Here is a 19,493-nt window from a genome sequence, read left to right as displayed (position 1 = left end):
TAGTGGGGTGGGTTTTGCCTGTGATGTCCTGGGCTGTGTCCACTTTTGGAAGGCTTTACACTTAGTGGTATTGGTGTCCCCATACCAGACTGTGATGCAGCTGGTCAGCACACTTTCCACCACACCTCTGTAGAAATTTGCCAGGATTTCCGGTGTCACACCCAACCTCCACAAACTCCTAAGGAAGTAGAGGCACTGATGTGCTTTCTTCACGATGCCATTAATATGTTGGGTAGTCCCCTATGGTAGTCTTATTCATAAAGCCATCAGACACGGGCTCTCTGGAACCTTGGCTGTGTGGATTCAGAATTGGCTGGCCTGCAAAAAGCAGAGGGTAGTAGTAGATGGAACGCATACTGCCTGGAGGTCAGTGACTATTGGAATTGCTCAGGGATCTGTTCTAGGACCCCTGCTCTTTGTGATTTTTATCAATGACCTCATGAAGAAGTAGTGGGATAGATCTGTAAGTTTGCGTAGAAGGTCATAGGTTACAACAGGATATTGACAGGGTGCAGAGTTGGGCAGAAAAGTGGTAGATGGAGTTAAATTCAGAAAAGTAAAGTAATGAATTTTGGAAGGGCAAATTTGAAGGCAGAGTACATGGCTAATGGCAGGATTCTTAACAATGTGGAAGAACAGTGGGGTCCAAATCCATAATGTCACAAGGTTACCACATAGGCTGATAGGGGTAGTTAAGAAAATCTATGGTATGCTGGTCCTCATTAGTTGGGGGACATTGTGTTCACTTCTGATGGCCTTATTACATGAAGGATGTGGAAGCTTTGAAGAGGGTGTAGAGCAGGGGTGTCAAACTCAAATTCACGGAAGGCCAAAATTAAAAACTTGGACTAAGTCGAGGGCCGAACTAAATATTTATTGAAAATTTTCAACAACATCTGCATGTTTTCTCTTCTTTCAACATATGTAATGTTAAACTTTTTCTTATTAAAATAAATGTTTAATAATAGTTTTGGATAAACTCTTTCATTGTCATTGTCATTGGCCCATTTCCTTTAGCGTCTGAATCCGTGCACATGACGAGTCAATGAGGGATGATTAAAGCAGAGATCTTCAAACTTTTTCTTTCCACCCACAGACCACCTTAAGCAATCCCTTACTAATCACAGAGCCCCAATAGCACAGGGACGCGAGTGGAAAGAAAAAGGTTGAGAACTGTTGTATTGTGGTAACTCCAAATCTGATTAGGTTAATTGTTAGGCAAGTGGTCAGAGAAGGACACCCCCCCACCCCAAGAAAGGCTTAAATCACAGGAACAAAATAAGCTTCCATCTCACTGCTCCCAATCTTACACACAGTCCTGATGTGGAATGTGGGGTCGCAGCTCCATGTTCACCCGAGTTCAGGTGCTGTCTGTGTGAAGTTTGTACGCTCTCCCCTTGTCTTGGACCAACAGGTCAGTCGCCTGACGAAGGCACCCGAACCCCCCGTTGAAACGCCGGCGTCCGGGGCGGTGGAGGTATTGGTTGAGAAGAGCGCGTTGCTCCCACCCCCCTCCCATGGTTGGAGAGGGATTAAACTGCGATCTCACGGCGCCGGACTCGTCTCCAACAAAAGGAGCGGGAGGCAGGGTCCGCCACGCACAGAGCGAGGGGGAAGGCATCGCCAACGAGACGTTCGGTCCGGCGTCACCGCTGAAGTGCAGACCCAGCGAGGATGGTCCCCAACTCCAGCCGCGTCTGTGTGTCCGGGAGCCGGGCGGGCTGAGTGCGGCGCTCCGATCCCCGGGATTCGGGACTCTGAGATCCCTCCACACCTCCGGCGTCTTCATTTTCACCTTTAGTGTGCATGCGCTATACTGGCGCGGCGGCCAGCGGGCCAACTCTAATATATATTTAATATGATCTTGCGGGCCAAATATAATTTGGCCCGCAGGGCCAGAGTTTGACATGTGTAGTGTAGAGGATATTTACCTGGATGTTGCCTAGAATGAAGAACATTTTTTATGAGCTAAGGCTAACAGAGTTAGGGCTTTTGCCTCTGGAGCAAAGAAGGATGAGAGGTGATTTAATGGAGGTCGACAAGACTATGAGACTTGGATAGGTGGACAGCCAGCACCTTTTCCCCCGAGTGACAGTAGCAAATACCAGATGGCATCTGTGTAGAGCTGGGGGAGGAAAGTTTGGGGAAGTTTATTGCACAGTGAGTAGTGGCTGCCAGGAGTGATGATGGAGGCTGGTACAATAGCGCCATTTAAAAGACTCTTAAATAGTCACATGGAGGCAAGAAAAATAAAATGTTATGGGTGTGAGGTAGGAAAGTTTTAGATTGTGGAGTATGTTTATAGGTCCATACATTATCATAGGCCAAATCCCCTGTACTGTTCTAAAATTCTCCAACTAAGGGTCTAGCCAGCCAAAGTTTAAGCAATTAAACAATTTTTTTTTTCATTTTAATTAACATTTTTTAAATCCTCTATCAAAGTTTGGAAAGAGAATGATTAGATAATTATACTATTTAATTTAGCTTTTCTATCTCCACATTACACAGGCACTGATTTGGCAGAAGAAAGCACCAAGTGACGCAACCTATGAACCAGACATTCACTTGACTGTCAGCTAATGGGTCTTTTGCCTTGTAAGTCGAGCAAGAAACAGTGGGACCTTGAAGGAAGAGATAAGTCAGATATAGTATGAAAATCATGAATGAATGGAGTACAAAGGGAAACAAAATTTAAGTAACATAATTTTAAACAAAATGCACTGTCCGTAAGAATGAGAGTTTAATTTAAATTTCCAGCTGGACAGGTTAGCTGATGTTGCAGAAAGTTAAATCTTATCAAAATAGTAATGTGGATAAGGGAAGGAGGGATGGCTCTGTGAATGGAGAAGGAAGGGGGTGGAGAGCTAAGGGAAAGAAGACAAAGGGAAAAGGGAAGGGGGGGGAGAACAGAGAGTAGGCTGGCAGAAACCAGAGAGGTCAATGTTTATGCCATTCAGTTGGAAAGTGCCCAGACAGAAAATCAGGAGTTGTTCCTTGAATTTACTGGTGGTTTTGGTGTGCATAAGGCTGTGGAGACGCAGAATTGAAATGGTTGGCCACTGGGAGGTCCCTGTCACTGATGAGGACGGAGCGAAGGTGCTCAGTGCAGCGATTATCCAGGCTGCGCCCAGTCTCACCGATGCACAGAAGGCCACAAAGCGTTGCTTCACTTGAAAGGACTATTTATGGGGCCACAAACTGTGGAGAGGAGGTGTGGTCAGAAGTGTCAAGTGTGGCACTCCCTGCAACCACCGGGGGGAGGGGGGGTGAATGGGGTGCCGGGGGGAGCAATTGGAGGGGAGAGATGAGAGGACGAGGGAGGTGAGAGGAAGATATGTTTAATAGTGTGATTATGTTGTAGGTGGCGGAAGTCACCTAGGATAATGTGTGGGATGCAGCAGCTGGTGGAATGGTAGGTGAGGACAAGGGGAATCCTGTGTTTGTTGTGTCTGGGGGCAGAGGGGGAAGGGGCAGATGAGCAGGAAATGGAGTAGATACAGGTAAGGGCTGAATTGATGGTGATGGAGGAGAAGCCACATTTGTGGAAGAAGGCGGACATTTCAGAAATTCTGGACTGGAAGACCTCATTGTTGGAACAGATGCGGCAGAGACAGAGAAATTGAGAGAAAGGAATAGAATCCTTGCAGGGGATGGGTGTGAGGAAGTGTGCTCGAGGTAGTTAGTGGGTTTGCAAAATATGTCTGTGGAAACCTAGTCTTCCAAGATGGAGATAGAGAGATCCAAAAAAGGGGAAAGTGTTGTCAGGGATGGACCGGGTGAATTTGAGGTCGGGGCGGAAGTTGGTAGTGAAGTGAATAAAGTTGACAAGCTTATCACGGGTGCATGAGGCAGGCTCGATGTAGTCATCAACATAGCAGAAGAAGAATTGAGGGGCCTTGCCTGTGAGGACTTGCAGCATGGATTGTTCCACAAAGCACAAAACAGGCGGGCGTAGCTAGGACCCACGTGGTACCCATGGCTGTTCCTTTGATTTGAAGGTATTGAGATTAGTCAAAACAGAAGTTATTAAAAGTGAAGACAAGTTCTGCCAGGCAGAGGAGGGTGGTGGTGGTGGAGGGTGACTGGTTAGGGCTCTTGTCAAGAAAGAAACAAAGGGCTTTGAGACCTTCTGTATCGGGGATGGAGGTATAAAGCGATTGGATGTTCATAGTGAAAATGAGGGATTCCAGTTCAGGGAATCTGAAGTCGCTGAAGAGATGGAGGGCATGTGAGATATCATAGATGAAGGTGGGGAGGGATTGGACCAGGGAGAAAAGATAGAGTCGAGGTAAGACAATACTAGTTTGGTGGGGAAAGAGCAAGTGAAAACAATGGGTCTGTCTGGATGATTGAGTTCATACATCTTGGGTAAAAGGTAGAACTGGGCCGTGCAGAAAAGGGAAACAATGAGATTGGAGGCCAAGGGATGGAAGTGACCAGAGGTGATGAATTTGGAGATGGTGGCTTGATGTGCTGTGCTGGGGTTCGATGCAAGGGTTAAGCAGGAAGAGGTGTCTGAGAGCTGTCGTCTGATCTCAGCAAGGCGGAGGCCAGATGACGGTTCTCATATCCTCCCTATTCCCTTATCAGCTATTACCTCCTGCCTTTGAAACGGTGCTCCTACCCCACCCCTCCCTCCTATCATTTTGTTCAGGCGCCTACCAACATTTTTCCATACCTTAATAAACGGTTGAGGTACAAAATGTTGGTTATGTATCTTTATCTTTGGTATATAAAGTACAGTTTGACCTGCTGAATTTCTTCAGGATTGTGTTTTTACTTCAACCACAGTGTCTGCAGACTTTCATGCTTTACTTCAAACTAACTAAACAGCATATAGATTCTAAGGTACAAATCACATAAGAACTCTCCAAATTCATCACCTCTGGTCACTTCCATCCCTTGGCCTCCAATCTCATTGTTTCCCTTTTCTGCACGGCCCAGTTCTACCTTTTACCCAAGATGTATGAACTCAATCATCCAGACAGACCCATTGTTTTCACTTGCTCTTGCCCCACCAACGTGAGGTAGTTATATCCATGGAAATGGCCTCTAAAATGAGAAGGAAGCTTGTTAGTCTGAGACTCATTCACATCAATGTGCCAAGGCCAGGTTTGGGAAAAAAAACATGATAATCATTGTAGTGGAAATCGTTCAGCAAAAATGCATCAGTAAAGAGCTGCAAGTGGCTTTAACTGAAGAACTCTGACTGGAACATAGCAGGCTAAAGCAGCAGTGGTCAAACAGCCTCCCAATGGAAAGAAAGAATTAGAGGGGAAGTGAAACACAAAAGTCTGCAGATGCTGAGATTGTCGTAAAACACATAGAAATGCTGGAGGAATGCTGGTCTCACATTTCCCATTGGAGGTACTTTCTTCAAGGATTAAGCCAAGAGCAGGCAGATCCAAAATGGGGATAGTCAGAAGAGTAAGTAGAATGGAAACTAGCAGCAAAAAGGAATGAAGTGTTTCAGTTCAGTCTGAGTGCTGGAAGCAACACCATTGGAATGGAAAAAGAGTTGAACAAATGTTCCCCAATAGGTCTGAGAGATGCAACCCAGTGGAAAGGCAGTCATAGCTTTGGCCCACTTGAATGATATCGCCACGCCTTCAATTTGGAGAAAATGAGTTGAAGGGGAAATTGTTCAACATTAAATCAAGTTCAGCCAGATGAATGAATGCACTGATGGAGGCGAACTGGTTATTTCTCTGTTCAAGGATGAAGCAGAGAGCATTCAGATCCCTCAGAGATGGAGCAGATATATCAAAACATATCATCATTGGTGATGTATTCAGGTACATGTGCATTGCTGTGCACAAGTGCCATCCAAATAGAATCTATCAATAAAGTAGAAACACATTGTTTGAGCTCCTCATATCTCACCTAAAAACATCTGCACACTCTGCAATAGACCATTACAAGTTAAGTATACATTGAGTATACAATTTTACAAAAATCAAGTGCCTCATGATCTGACAAAATAAAGCAATAAGAAACGGTGATGCATTATATAATTGATGCTGTCACAGGTGGTTTGGAAAAATGTCTGCTACAGATTATGCCATTTTTAATGATTGTGCAGGACAGGTAACACTAAGTCTCAGATTGCCAAGTTTGGGTATCGATCAGAAAGGTAGGGTGACCAATAGCCCCAAATTCGAATGGATACCCCACAGGTACAGTAAAAAATGAAATTGTTTAGCTTCAAATGAATCTTTGTCAAGATGTCTCTTTGTATAATTTTCCCAACCAAGTACATCAACCTTCAAAGACTCTGGGACTATATTTAGCCTAATATCATTCAAAAGAAAAAGAAAGAAGAAAAAGAAGATTCAAAAGACAATGGGCCAGGATATTGTTGTCAACATTTAACTCTGCTGACTATCAAGATCTATTTAAACTGCTATTGGAGCAATTCTCCAGTGGAGACATCTGCTGCCAGTTGGGATGAATGCTTCAGAGTGACCCACAAAATATTTTGACAGCTGGCTAAGCCACACCTCCTGACAAGCAGGTTGTCAAACACCACTGAGAAAAACATCCTTTATTTTTAAAGTGCAAATTTGGTAACTTAGCAGTGGGGTGCAAGGATGGCTTAATATCTCATGCTGAGACAGAAGCAGCTGCAAGAGTGGGTGGGAGCAATCCTGACAGTGGAGCAACTTGAGGGGAAAAGCCTGGAGACTTTTCTGGGGGTGAACAGTTATTATCTCCAGTAGGTAAATAGGTATCCCGGGTTCACAGTCTGAGCATTCTCACTGCGTAAAGGCAGGTCCTCATCTTAGCGTTCCACTGTGATTTCTGGCATCTGCAGTAAATGCAGGGGGACCATGAACAGAGCAGCTAATAGTTGTGCTATATACTCACAGTTCGGCGGGCAGCAACCTCCTTTGAAGAAGACCGCAGAGCCCACCTCGCTGACAAAGGAGGAAAAACCCAACACCCAACCCCAACCAACCAATTTTCCCTTGCAACCGCTGCAACCGTGTCTGCCTGTCCCGCACCGGACTCATCAGCCACAAACGAGCCTGCAGCTGACGTGGACATTACCCCTCCATAAATCTTCGTCCGCGAAGCCAAGCCAAAGAGAAGAGAAATACTGGGAGGAATCCCCTTGTACCTCAATGGTCCATAGGATATATGCATGATCAAGAAGCCTTCCCTACCCTTTCTTCAACAATGTATGGCATCTTCAGAAGGAGTAAACTGGTTCAAGCTTGCATGGCGCATGCTGCACCCAGTTTTCAAGGGTTTTACACAAGTATCCTGGAACATGTACAGCAATATTTGAATATTTAAATCAATCCAACCTTCATTTTAGGCAGCAGGACAAGTTCACCTGATAAACAGTCTAATGACGATAATTAATTTATTGTCATCCATATCATGTACATATGCCCCAAACTCTTACTTGCTGGAGTCTTCTTTCAAAGACAACTCTAATAGAATACATCAAATTACCAGGTGGAAAAAAACCAATAAATATAAAAAATAGAAAATAAATATTCCTAATCACAGTAGTTCTAATAAGTACAGGACCTCACGCCTGGTACACCATGTCCACTGTGTGCCTAAAAGCACAAGTTCTCTACCATTGAATTTGCTCAGCATTTGCTGAATTCGAGCCCAAAGCAAACAGCAGTGCATTAGATTTGACCACTCTTCAAACAGAGTTTATCTTCTTTCAAGTGTAAGCTCAAGAACTCTCAGTTTTTGGAAGGGGGAGTTGGTGGATGGCAAGTTGTTAGTGAGGAAAAAGTGCTCTAAAGTTTCTGAAATAAAGAATTACTTTGCTGTGTTGTGGGGGGTCACCACTGACTATGACTAATGAAATGTATACACAAATCCAAATGACCCCCCCCCCACCCCCCCCCCCCCACACCCACCACCGAACATTTTTCGTAAAAATCAGGGGAAAGAGGGGTATACCTGTCAATGACCTGAAAACCTAACTGAACCAGCTGGCTTGATTTTTGCAGACAATTTCAACCACTGGCTTCAACAGTGAGAGATCCCCACTTGCATTAACTGGTGCCCAAGAAAAACAGGGTGAGCAATGACTGTTGTCCATTGTCACTTGTGTCCACTGCAGCACGATAGAATTTTGGTGTATTTGCACATCATACAATGTATATGATAACAACCTCATTATTAATATCATCATTATATTGGGACCTTGCACAGAAGGAGTTGCGGTCTGGGTTAGATTAGCCATGATCACACTGAATGACAGAGTGGGCTTGAGGTGTCTGATGGCCTTACTCCTACTTGCTTTTGTTCTTGTGTTCATCCTTTGGTTAAAAATACTGTTAGATTACAGGTGACTTACATCAGCAAAGATATTGTTCTCAAGAATTAAAAATTCCAGATCCTTGAGCCAAGTTAAAGAAGACAGTCTGCAGATGCTGGGGTTAAGAGCATTACACAAATGTACTGGAGAAACTCAGCCCGCCATGCAGCATCGATCGGATGCAAAGGATTGCCAACGTTTGACCAAGGGTCCAGGCCTGAATTGTTGGTTACCCTTTACTTCCAATGGATGCTGCGTGACCTGCTGAGTTTCTCCAGCACATTTGTGCATTGTGGATCTTTGAACAGTGTTCCTTATTTAGTTGGGGCCTTCCTCTTTTAGCACCCTTTTTATTTTAAATTAATTCTTTATTCAAAAAATATACAATTTCCTTAATTCTTCTACTCACATTTCATTATTTGTTTCACAAACTTGGACTGTACCCTTATACCAAAAAGACTCAACTGCACATCTCATTATTATTTATTCTGGTCCTTAATTTAGCTCGGAACGTGCTGCAACAAGGCTTACCCTCCGAGTACGCTTTTAATCTCTTGATGTACAGTTGGGAAAATTTTATAATTCACTCAAGGAAACACTCAGAAATTAGAGTATTGAAATCAGTATTAGTACTTGGATAAATGTAGCACCCTCAACTTCACCTGTTATATTCTAGAGCCAGCTATGTCAAAGGAAATATAGTTCCCTTTAAAACTGATTTAAAAAAAAACTTCAAAAATGGCCCACAAACAATAGATCACTCTAAAAGCAAGTACACATTACCGTGATCTGAGTTTACATATTTTTCTGTTCTTTTATTTCCTTTTGTTCATAGTTGCAGAGCTGTAAATATCACTGTCGCTCTTCTCTGCCTTTGCTTAGTTTACAGGTTAGAACTGCTGAACAGTGAGGTTTCCGCTTTGGATTATGGTAATATTACAAAGTACTAATTATCTTCCATTGCCATGGAGGTAGCTTTGAACTTCATACTGTAAAATATTTCTCAAGATATTCTGCAAATGTACCTCACTGAGTGACTACAAATCCTCCTCAGTATTTAAAAGGTCAGACATTCCTCAGACACCAATTTCAGACAGTAGAGTGATACCTTTAACGTACTGAAATGTTTTCATGAAATGTGGAGAGGGTGGGTCATTGGATAAGGAACAGAATCGTGGAAAATTACTGAAAATATAAAGAAAGGTAGGTTTCATATTCATATTTATCGAGATACAAGGATTTGCATTGAGACTTTGGGGTATGCAGTTGTGCTGAGAATTCCAGTCAGTTGGGTAGCAATCAGTTAAGCCTCTTATCAAAAACAGAGATGATAACTCGAGTGGCTGCGATGGATGTCAAAAATCAGGTTAGAGGTTGGAAGCTGGATTTATGGTTAGACGGGGGATGTAGAAAGATTCAGGTGGAGAGGAGGAGTTCAGGAATGAAGAACTTTGAACATGTATGCAGGGGAATTTATGAGGAACGGCCTATGGCATAGATTAAATTTTAGGAAAGTGCTGGTTGGGATCTTGCAATGGCATAGGTAACAAAAATGAAATAGACACAAAATTCGAATCATTTGGGTATTGACAAAACTCAAAAGCAAACTAATTTACAATCCCAGGCAACCTTTTTTTTTTACCCTCAGTGAGCAGAAAATCTGGATAATTCATTTTCCTGAAAGGTGCTGCATGTGGGACATTGCTAACTGCAAATAGCTGACATATTTACTCATTTGACACTCACTGTTACTGAGGCCCTCAACCCAATCAGTCAGTGTTGTTGAGTAGGCCGTGTCTATTCCAAGAACAGATACTATACTGAGCTCTATTATGGGGGAAGGATTACTGGGCAGAGAAAGAAAAGACAAGGATGTACTAAAACCCTCCTTAAAAAAAAACACATAATTCCCACTGACTCCTGGAATCTCTGATCCCAAATTACACAAAATGGAGAACGAGCATTCTGGATGGGATTGAGATCCTTGAGGCCAAGCATTAGAGCACACAGAGGCCACAAGCAGGTGGATGGTGCGTAAGAAATTACCAATACATTCCATCCACCACCATGTCTCACACTGGTTTCATTAAATACCTCAGAACAACAAAACTGGAGTATATATAAGTCACCCTCCATCCAACAAGTGTCAGAACACTTGGCTGTACCTGAAGAGTTCTGAAATGCTTCTGCATAAGCTGGTGTGGAGGGTTTGGATATGGGGCCAATTTTAAATTTAGATTTAAAAAAAAATTATACATACAGCACTGTAACAGGCCAATTCAGCCCTATTAACTGACATCCCGGTATATTTTTGAAGGGTGGATGAAACCGGAGCCCCTGAAGAAAACCCATGCAGACATGGAGAGAATGTACAAACTCCTTACAACCAGCGCAAGATTCAAACCCAGGTCCGGTCCCGATCGCTGGTGCTGTAAAGGCATTGCGCTAACCGCTACACCAACTATGCCACCCCGACATCATCTGTGCCACTGTGGGGCTGCCACTACAAACTTCAGCCATGTCCAAAACACTAGCACAACCAAACCGCTTTTGTGATTTTGTTTTTGTTCATACGCTGTTGATTGCAGGAGGAAAATGTGCCATCCAATGCTGAGGCCAAGCCTGGTGAAGCTGATGGTAAAACAAGTACTCAGCAGTCAATCAGGTCATTGAGGAGAGATCTGGATGGAAATCAGGGTCAAGGTCTATGGAAGGAAGAGTGGTAGTTTGAGGGAAGGAGGCATGTTTTCAGTGCAGCCTAGGTACATCTTTGTGATGCTACTCCATGAAAGAACAATTGTCTAGAGAGTCTCCAATAAAGGTCTCTCCTGCAACAACAATGGATTGGTTTCCATAGCAATGCTCCAAAATAAAGATGCAAAAAAAATTGCATAATCTGATGAAATCATGTCAGATGCACAAACTTCACTCACAAAAGGAAGTGGCCAGTTCGATTTCCAGAGTGACATAAAATTGCCAAAAAACATGGCCTCTACAACATCTCAACTTGGAAATTTTCACAGGGTCACACATTTGAACATCATTAATGCTTCATTTCTTTGCTACCAAGTCTATTAAGATGAATTTGAATTTTGAAGTTCCCATCAAAAGCCATTTTTTTGGTGAGCCATAGTTTGTGAATTTTTGGGGTTTTATTTTGTTCTGAGGTTATAGGGTGGGATGGTAAGCCACTTTGAATATAAAAAAGGGTTGGAGCTTCTGGCCTATTGCCAGGAACATTCTGGAGATCCCTGGAAACAATTCTGGGGATGAGTCACCAGCTTTGAATGTCAGTGGCATGTTTTTTTACACAAAATCTGGCTGCACTTGTCCAAACTCTGTACATCGGTTTCCAAGTTTTAATTCCAGTTTTGTGCCAGTGTACACCCAAAATTATTTGAAATGAGAACAAAAGGGTCATTTCAGCAGAGAGTGAAAATCATTTGCTACTTCTAATTTGTTTCTCTTGTACTGCTTCAACACCCCCACCCCCCCCCATCTATGTTAATCACTTTGCAGTAAACACCCAACTGCGCTGGGTGGGTCACGTCTCCAGAATGGAGGACCATCGCCTTCCCAAGATCGTGTTATATGGTGAGCTCTCTACTGGCCACTGAGACACAGGTGCACCAAAGAAGAGGTACAAGGACTGCTTAAAGAAATCTCTTGGTGCCTGCCACATTGACCACCGCCAGTGGGCTGATATCGCCTCCAACCGTGCATCTTGGTGCCTCACAGTTCGGTGGGCTGAAACCTCCTTTGAAGAAGACCGCAGAGCCCACCTCACTGACAAAAGACAAAGGAGGAAAAACCCAACACCCAACCCCAACCAACCAATTTTCCCTTGCAACTGCAGCAACCGTGCCTGCCTGTCCCGCATCGGACTTGTCAGTCACCAACGAGCCTGCAGCAGACGTGGACATACCCCTCCATAAATCTTCATCCGCGAAGTCAAGCCAAAGAAAGAAGAAACATACTGAAGCATGTTGAGCTAGACTAGGGACATCGCAAATTAAAACATTTTTCAGAAACATCACACAGCCATAAATAACCTATACTTTTGAATTGGGTATTGTGGATAAGAGAGCAAATTTGATATCTACCTTGGAAATGGCAAGATCTTACATATATTAATTAAAAGGCAAGCTGAATTAATTGTTTTATGGTTTTGTGTGAAGGAGCAGACTTGGCTAGTGTACAAGGAAGATTAGAATAGGTTTCCCTTGAACAATTGGATCAGGAGGTAGGCCTTGGTTTCATGCCATATCTGAAGTAAAACACCTCTAACAATATAACAGTCACTGTATGGCAAAGGTTTGTTGCTGTTACTGGATCCAACGCCGTCAACCATTTCTTGATATTGTATGGAGTGAGTGAAATAGGCTGGGGACTAGATTCTGTGATGGAGGGCAACTCAGGAGAAAATTGAGATCGGTCTTTTTTTTGGCATTCCTTGGTGATCAAAATCTTCAGCTCTTCAGCAATCACATGCTGCTAGCTGGGCCCTCATTGATAATGGGGATATTCTGGGAGCCTCCTCTGCCAGTTAGCTGCTTAGCTGTCCAACCCCATTCACAACTTAATGTGGTAGGGTTACAGCTTTGATCAGATCCACTCTTTATTAATTTGCTTAGTAAGCAAGTGTTGTGCATTGGAGCTTCACTTGGTTGGTACCTCATTATTTTCAAATAGGTTTGAAACATAGTTGACCTCTTGGTTTGGTAATAATGGTACCGTGAGGAATATGCCTCAAATTAAAACATAAAAACAACACCCTCAGATCAGGTACTGAAGTTGAATTGCCATTATTTCAGTCCAGTTTCTAATCCATTAGTCCTATATCATTCACCTTAGGCAAGGTGATGCACTTGTCTCATAATCTTCGTAACCAAAAGCACTGCTTCCATTAAATGATTGGGTCCACCTATCTGCCCTTTGTAGGACAACAGTTAGCAAAATAAAATCTTTGCATAGGATGGCAGAGTGGTTTGTAAGTTCACAGACATGGACACACCAGAGATGAGCAAGGCACCTTTCAAAATAGTTATAATTAGAGGGTGACAAATTACTCCTCAATAGACTTTATTCCTTAATTTCTTTTTCAAGCATTAACTCTAGCACAGAAAGACATATACACTGCAAGTCGGTCAATGCTAAAAAAACTTTTCATCCAGCAACTAAGTTAGAAAAAAATGAAAAATATTTAGGATTATCTGAAAAGTTGAAAATTACAAAGCTTGTCTCCCAAATAATAATTTTGCAGAAATGTGGTTGCCAGCCCTGACTCTGAATGTCTCATTTAGCCAAATGCCACCTGGTCTTCTAATAGACCTGTCTGCACTGTTATTCTCTGTGAGATAACTTTTCCAAACCACTAAATGTCTCTTCAATTGAATCCAGATGTCAGGAGCTGAAAGAACTGTTCTCAGAAAAGACAGAACTAACATAAATCTTGCAGCTGACAGAAATCCCACTGTGCTCATTTGAGGAAGCTCTTGGAAAAAGAGCCAAGATACCTGATGGCCACAAAGACAGATGTGAACATCCAAACCCTGTTTGCCCTGAGTGTCTTCAGAGAAGTTGCAAAACAATCAATAATTAGAAATAGGGTGCACCATCTAAAAAAAAATTCCAGGCATCTCTTTTTCGATAGTTTAAAATTAAAATAATTTAAAATAGGTCAAATAATTAAATATTATAAGCTAAATGGAAAATTATCTTAATTTTGAGTTCATAAATAACCAAAGCAGAACATATTATGGAATTTTGCTTCTCCATTAATTTAAAACAAATATAATAGCATTAGAGTTAGTAGACAATTCTTTTCCAAAGTAGGAACTTCAGTAACAATACAGCACAGCACAGTACAAGCAATTGACTGTGAAGTTTAAGTTATAAAAGCCTAAACAACTGACATTATTTGGCCTTGCACAGAGGGATTTTAGATCTAGCACTGATTTAACTTTATTTGCATAATGATTTTTCCAGTGTTCAAGGTGTGTTTCTTAATGCAACTGATGAAACCGAGTGAATGTTTCATACTCTTCCTTTTTGCTTCCCTCTAAAAGGCCCCTCTCGTGACTGCCTCCTAATCCAAAGATCATCAGACTTGAGTTACAGAAAAATGAACATTTGTTTGTCAGGCTTGTGTGAAAAACAATAAATGGATTACTTACTACAAAAGTAGTCTGTACTTCAGGAATTTGGTCTGACTAAACAAAGGATTACATGGAAATTTTATCCTCTCAAATAAGGATTTTTGTATTTAAATATTTTTGTTTTTCTACCATTTAAGCCTTTCCAATGATAATATTGTACTCTTTTCTGTCCTATTTCTCATTTACTAAACATCTATAAACCAAGTTGTTCTTTACCGCCATCCCCTTGTCGAAGCCAGCTGAGCTTGCTACATGGGCATAAACACTCGAATGGTAGAGAATCGCTTCCAGTGTTATCACACACAGACCCAGCCCAAGTAACTCAGAATCCATGATTGGCCATAATAGTGTAATAATGGGCAGCTTTTAAAGATGATTTCAGTAATTTTACACCAGGTTGCACAGTAACCCGTGTCCAAGCTTTCTGGAAGGTGAAGAAAAAGGGGTGAAATGAGAGATTAAACTGTTAACACAAGGCTGAATCACACTAAACAGAGAAATCAAAAAATGGAAGAGAAACACACAGGAGAATAGAGCGCAATAATGAAAATACACCAAGAGCTGACAGAAAAAGGAGCTCCAGAATTCTTCTGCACCCATATACAGAGTAAAATGGTAGTAGGTGGACGGGTGGGCTAAAGAGGAGGCAGAGGCATGTCTTTAGTTTGAAATTAGTATCTTACAGTTGTCTTTATTAAGGAAAATGCTTTGCTGCAGAAACAGTAGAACAGACTAAAAACTGATATTAGAGAAGTTATTTGAAGGGTTGGCTGTAAAAGTTGATAAGTTAAAGGTCGGAAGGATGATGAGCTGAGTGAGATTGAAATGGCAGAGACAATGATTGTAGCCTACAAATCATCCTTAGATATGGGGTGTTGTAAGGGGACTGGAGAATTTCATACATCATACTCGTAATAAAATGAGAGAGGTTAAACCTTGTAACTGTGACCTGGTTATTTAACGATGGTGGTGGTGAAGCTTTTGGAAATTATAAGCTTGGATTAAATTATCAACAATTTGGTAGAGATTGCATTAATTAATGGATACTTGCATAGATTTGTGAAAGGTGATTAAAATGTAGTATGGTATGGACTTTATATAAAGTACCAAATAATAAACTTTTGAACAAGATCAAGACATTGGCAGCTCAGTTAACGCGCTATTATAGTAATCCAGGTTCGAATAGAGAGTGGCCTGTCAGGCCACCTGTCTGCATGGGTCTCCTCTAGGTGCTCTATTTTTCTCCCATACTCCAAAGACATATGGGGTTAGTAAGTTTCATAGGTATATTTGGGTGGCGCTGGTGTGTGCCAGAAGGGCCTGTATGTCTAAATTAAAAACAAAAATTAATGAAAGGGAAACTAGCAGCAAGGATAAGAAGTTAGCACGATGACAAAAATCAGTTGCGATGAATGCTGTTTTTCATGTTGTATGTTCGAATGCTGTTTTTCATGTTGTATGTTCCATGTTCAATGGAATGGTATTTCCTGGGATTGACGCTTGGCCCACTACTTTTTTTAACATGCTAACAGTATGGTTTTGGTTTTACTAATGTTAGTTTCATAGAATTTGGAATGGGGAATGTATAGCAGGTAAGAGTATTGTGAGAAATGTTGGTAATAAGCACAAGGGTTAGCAATATTTTTGAAGAGTATTGATCTAAAATGGATGCAAGAACAACGAAAGTGGTTATACACTAAAACCCCTGGTGTCTGGCACCTCTGGGGATTGGTAGATACCAGAGAAGTGAATTTTCTGGTTGTTTGAGATTTGGTGTTGTGTGATTGGTGAACTAACAGTGAGGCATGCCAATTTTAAACTTCCGTATGTTTTACCTAGTTCCTTTCCGCAATTTTTTTTGCTATTTTCTGCTTGAGGCTGCCAGTTGACTGAATGCCAGATAACGGGTGTTACTGAATATGTACACAATCTTTAATCATGGAAAGGCACATTGAAATACTATAAGATCCTGGACTTCTTATGTTATGTTGAACCTGGGGCTCTGAATAGAATAGAGAAGGCGAAGATGAGGAGTGAGAAATATGCTCAAGGTAATGAGCGACTAGAGAAAGAAGAGAGCAGAATAATCAAGATTCCAGAATATGGATTTAAACTGACTGAGAACACTTCTTCACAAATGGTTAGCATTGGAGTGCACTGTTTAACAAGCTGGAGGAGGCAAGTTCAAGGGTGGCTTTTAAGGGTGAATTAAATTACAAAATAGAAAGGCAGGGTACAGGAAAGAATGGGGGTGTGAGGTTAGGTGCATTGCTCTTGCAGGAAGCAAGCACAGACTGAGAGATGCATGGTCTCTGATATTGTCTGAGTTAAAGTCCCTCTCAAGAGACTGTGAATGAAAAACTAAGATGACTCTCCAGTACAGATCATGAGAAGTACTGTCTTTCTGGTGAGAAGTTAAACAAAGGCTCATTTATTTTATCAGGTGGACATTAAGGATGTCACTATTTCAAAGAAGAACATGAGATTTATGTCCAGCATTCTGGTCAAAATGCATTTGTGAATCAAATACCTCACCAAAATTTAAAAAAATGTGGTCAATAACATTGCTATCTGTGGGAGTTTGTTGTGTGTAAATATGCTGCTATTTATTACACCACAAAAACACTTCCAGATACTCAACTGGCTATAAAGAGCTTTGGGATATTTTGAAGTTGTAAAAGACATATAAATGAGTGCCATGTGTTATATTTTCATACATAGGTTCACTTTTTCTATAGAATTGAGAGAAAGCTCTGAATGCCACAAACTACTATGACGTCATAGGAAATGGATTTTTCTTGTAGACTTCATATCATTAGGCATGGGTTGCACAGCATTCAGAACAAATGGAAAATAGAGACCTAAAATATCTGATAATTGTGGGTTACTCTTAGCTTTGGAAAACATTTATCAATAATTATCTGCTCTATTATGAAAACAACTCTTAAAATTGTGTTTTGTGCACTAAAAGGTAGGGTATTGCACCATTCAGGAAACCTCTGCTATGCTTTTATCCGAGATCTTTGGGACCAGACACTGCTTGGTTTTCGGATTATTTTGGATTATGGAATTAAAATGGCAGTGGTACAGATTCACACAAAACATAAACCCTTTTTATGGGGCCAAGCCACATTTAAACAGGCTCAATGAGCAATGGCCATCCTTGTTACCCATAATCCCTTCGCAGCTAGAACCACTCTGGGAAATGCAGAGCAGTTCCAGCTATGAGGGAGATTATGGGTAAAGAAGACAGCCATTGATCCTGCAAGAAACCAAAAAGAGGCTCACCCTACAGGGCTCTGCCGAACCCTTGTCGGCCTCCTTCTAGCCTGGCTCAGTTGCTGTTGGGCTACTTCCCATCATCTCGTCCCTCTTCACTGGCTTAGCTGCTGGGGGGGGGGGCTTCCCATCACCTGCTCCTCCCTTGGGCCTGGTTCCTTCTGCTGCTCAGGCTCGGCTGCTCCCTGGCGCCCCTTCAGCTTTTCTCCCTCTTGCACCATCACCTCCTTGGGACCGACACGCTTCACTCCTGCTTTCTTCCTGGGGTGTGGAGCTCAGCACTTGGGTCTCTTCACCCTCTGGCCCTGGTGGCTTGGTGGGCTCTGACTCTCCTTGCCCTTGCTGGGCCCCCATGCTCTTCGAGCCGCATTCTCTCCTCACTCTCTCCCCACCCAAGCCACATTCCTCTCTACCCGAGCCACGCTCTCTCCCTGTTCTCTCCCCGTCGCGCTCTCTCCCCACTCGCCCTCCTGAGACATGCTCTCTCCTCGCTCTCTTCCCTCCTGAGCTGCATTCTCTCCTCCCTCTCTACCCGAGCCCCGCTCTCTCCCTGTTCTCTCCCTGAGTCGCGCTCTCTCCCCACTCGCCCTCCCGAGACATGCTCTCTCCTCGCTCTCTTCCCGCCTGAGCTGCATTCTCTCCTCCCTCTCTCCCTGAGCCTCATTTTCTCCTCGCTCTCTCCCTGAGCCTCATTCTCTCCCTGCTTGCTGTCCGAGTCGCGCTTTCTCCCCGTTTGACCACCTGTGTCGCGCTGTTGATCTCTCCCTGCTTGCCGCCCGAACCACGTTCTCTCCTTGATCTCTCTAGAACACCTGAAAATAAACTATAAATGTAGTAAAAAAAAATGTTCGGTTTTCAGAATCATGGATAAAGGGATAGGACCTGTATTACAGTACAGTTGTATTCCCCATATTACCAGAGTGTTCCCATCAATGAGTGTAAAATTTAATTGTACACCCTGAAGAGGATTTGATTTTCTTTGAGCACATCATGGAAGCTCACTGCTATGTAGCTATCAAATTATTTTTTGACAGATTACAAGGTATTTTATGAATTTTTTTTCCAACAGAAAAATGTAAAACTGAAGATCTGGTTTTGAATATTAAATCTGTATTTTTTGTCAGGAAGCACAGTGTGTAATTTTTCATAAAATGTGAAATCTCTAAGGGAATTTAAAATCACTTGAAACCGAATTTAAATTATTCAAGATTCTATTTATTGTCATGAACACAAAATACACAGGATATTTTCTCCTTTGTAATGGCACACAAAGAGATGGTGGTTGTTCAAGATAAGACAGAGAAGCTAAGGAGAGTCCCTTCAGAGACATTGAATGTCCGTGGATCCTATGATAAGATTCTCGTAGCAAATAGATCAGATTCTCAATTAATTCATTCTTAACAACACTAGTTCACTTCAGTCAACTGATATGAGCAGCATATCCAATAAATACAGGAAAGTGCAAAAAAAGTTTCAGCTGATTTACATTTAAATAAATTGACCAGCCACATCTTAGTTGTAACCAAATCCCAGAATTGAGGCGAATTGAAATTGAATTCATCATTAAACGGTTAACCTATTCAGATTTAGGATCATTTGGATATTTATTGATTCCAATTTTTACTGGTACAAGTTTACAGTACTGACATAAACTGATAATGAGATTAACTACCATGGTGAATGTCAGAACACAACAAAAAATTCAGGTATGTTCTTATTCTGGTTTTAGCTCTAAATCATTAAAAAGAAGACATACCCTCAGAATT

General features: G+C 42.0%; 1 protein-coding gene across 9 annotated transcripts in view; it reads right to left on the bottom strand.

Annotated features, from left to right (window-relative positions):
• stau2 (staufen double-stranded RNA binding protein 2) overlaps positions 1 to 19,493 on the bottom strand; it is a 327,674-nt gene that overhangs the window by 26,282 nt on the left and 281,899 nt on the right. The gene's annotated exons all lie outside the window — the stretch shown is intronic.

This window comes from Narcine bancroftii, chromosome 2 (assembly GCF_036971445.1).
Source record: "Narcine bancroftii isolate sNarBan1 chromosome 2, sNarBan1.hap1, whole genome shotgun sequence".
Taxonomy (NCBI): Eukaryota; Metazoa; Chordata; class Chondrichthyes; order Torpediniformes; family Narcinidae; genus Narcine; species Narcine bancroftii.
This window is presented reverse-complemented; position numbering and strand designations above follow the sequence as displayed.